A 2,977-nucleotide genomic window follows, 5' to 3' on the forward strand; every position below is an offset into this window, starting at 1 on the left:
TCATCTTAATCAGCATCATGGTTTAACAGACAAATTTCTGTAGCAGATTTCTCCATTATCTGTTTTCATAAAATAAGCTATTTAGAAATGGGAACATGTCAAAACTAAAAAAAAACATCAGATGTTAGAATGTCTGCAGAGCACAATTAATATTAGTCCTCAGAATAAGGCTAAAATGTTTAGCATTCATAATTAAGTTCCCATAATTAAGTTTCCCATGTAGAAACTGTCTGTTATATGAATATGCCGGAAGGAGGAGTGGAGACACTGGAGGTGGTTTAGTTAGGCTGCAACTTCATTCCCAAACATCTGGGAGTACCGGTAGGTAAAAGTGCAGGTAGATCTACAGGTTTCAGAGTAGCAGTCGTGTTAGTCTATATCTGCAAAAAGAAAAGGAGTACTTGTGGCACCTTAGAGACTAACAAATTTATTTGAGCATAAGCTTTTGTGAGGTACAGCTCACTTCATCGGGTAATTCCATAATCATTTACATATGCTGGGGGTGAGGGAGAGTTGCTCTCAGCTCTTCCCCTTTACTCCTCCTGGTCCACAGCTAATCTGCACCTGGGACCTCATGACCCCCCTTCCTCTTGAATGAGGGCTCCCTGCCATACCTGTCATAAGAATCCTGAAACCCCCTATTCCACCCATTTCCGCTCCTTTTTACAATACCTCTTTTAAATCCTTTACCAAGGAGCGCCATGGACTTTATCTGTGGAGTACCTGCACTGGACATCTGCTCCATACTGAGCTGCATCATCATAAGCTAACCCCCATTTTCACTTGGTACAACTGAGCCCCCAACACACTGTGCGGAAGGCAAAACAAAAACAAAAAAACCCCCTCACCCTGACCAATCTGGAGATGAAGGAAAAAATTCCTTCCCAGCCCCCAGTTGCGAGAAAGGAGCAATTAATGCCCACAGTGTATTATGACAAAACCTGGTGTTTAGTTGCTATCATGCAAGGGTGGGGGTGGGAATGTTGCTCCGCCTGTCCCAAGTAAAAGAGGGCTTTTATAGCACCAGCATGGATCTAAATAGTCTCCCCTTTCTTCCAGTCACCTAAGGGAGAGGGAGACATGGGTTCATGTCCTCAAACTGATCTGCTCTGAAGCTGCTGCAGCTCTCTAGCTACCTAGCCCTTAAAGGGACCACACATCTTTTGCTACAGGCCAGACAACAGCCTCTACTGCTTCATGTACGGTGAGGTCATATCTCGGATTCCTGTGCCGGTTTTTAAAAAGACCTGAAAAATTAGTACAAGAAGAATGTGGATTTATTAAATAGTCTGTGAACTAAAAGAAATCCTACAAATATAACTCAATTATTGAGCAAGTAGATGTCAAATAATAAAGCTAGTACTCCTATGGCTGAGATGTTATGAAAGATAGTATTATCTTAAGTCAGGGACTGTTACCAACATGTAAAGGACAAAAATTATTATTAAATGCAGGAAGAGAAAATGCTCACAATAGCTTAGCATACATTGGCAATTGCTGAAAGTACAGTAAATACAGGTCTTGCAGCTGTAAATATGTAACTTTAAAGCTTGCTTGAGCCTTCCAATGAACAGCGGAATAATTTACTCCAGAAAAATAGAATTTTACACAGTTCAAGCAGGTTATAAAAAAAACCCTGCTGACTCAAAAGTTGACTAAAGGAACAACTGCAGATGTTCTAGGCAGATATTCCTACCTGGTGCTGTTGCAAAGCACTGGTGGAGCCCTATAATTAACTGAGGAAAAGACATGCTGTGTTAGAATAATTGCGTAAAACAAACAAAGAAACTGAAGAGAGAAGATGACAGCACTGAACACGCTTCCATAATGAGACAGGTAAACCATTTCTGTCTGATGCATGTCGTTGGTAGGAGGTGAGCAATAACAATGTGTTAGGTATTAGACTATCTACTGTGTTTATAAGTCAGCCTATCTGATACAACCCTGTGGGGCGGGCAGCTGTGTGTCGGATGAGACTTATATACGTTGTGCCTTTTATTGTGTAATATTTTACTTGGTACTATTGCATTCAAGATTTTCAAATAAAAAATGCACAGTATTAAGGCTCTTTCTGGCATTTAGAGTAAGTGGTACCACACCATTAAAAATAATATGTATCGGCCACACTTGCCACAGCAGTGTGCAACTGACGTGGGGAGCAGTTTTGAAAGGCTACGTAGTGGTGGAAGTCCTTGTATATGATGAATAATAGTATAGTATACCAGGGTCACATTTTTGGCATATGAATTGTTGTTTATACTATTTGCAAAAAGAAAATGAGTATTTGTGGCACCTTAGGGACTAACCAGTTTATTTGAGCATAAGCTTTCGTGAGCTACAGCTCACTTCATCGGATGCATGCTGTGGAAAATAAAGAAGATGTTTTTATACACACAGACCATGAAAAAATGGGTGTTTATCACTACAAAAGGTTCTCTCTCCCCCCACCCCACGCTCCTGCTGGAAATAGCTTATCTAAAGTGATCACTCTCCTTACAATGTGTATGATAATCAAGGTGGGGCATTTCCAGCACAAATTCAGGGTTTAACAAGAACGTCTGAGGAACGGGGGGGGGGGGGGGAGAGGAATAAACAAGGGGAAATAGGTTACTTTTTATAATGAATCAACCATTCCCAGTCTCTATTCAAGCCTAAGTTAATTGTATCCAATTTGCAAATTAATTCCAATTCAGCTGTCTCTCGTTGGAGTCTGTTTTCAAAGTTTTTTTGTTGAAGGATAGTCACTTTGAGATCAGAAATCGAGTGACCAGAGAGATTGAAGTGTTCACCGACTGGTTTATGAATGTTATAATTCTTGACATCTGATTTGTGTCCATTTATTCTTTTACGTAGAGACTGTCCAGTTTGCCCAAAGTACATGGCAGGGGGCATTGCTGGCACATGATGGCATATATCACATTGGTAGATGTGCAGGTGAATGAGCCTCTGATAGTGTGGCTGATGTTATTAGGCCCTG

Source organism: Lepidochelys kempii, chromosome 7, assembly GCF_965140285.1.
Source record: "Lepidochelys kempii isolate rLepKem1 chromosome 7, rLepKem1.hap1, whole genome shotgun sequence".
Lineage (NCBI taxonomy): Eukaryota > Metazoa > Chordata > Testudines > Cheloniidae > Lepidochelys > Lepidochelys kempii.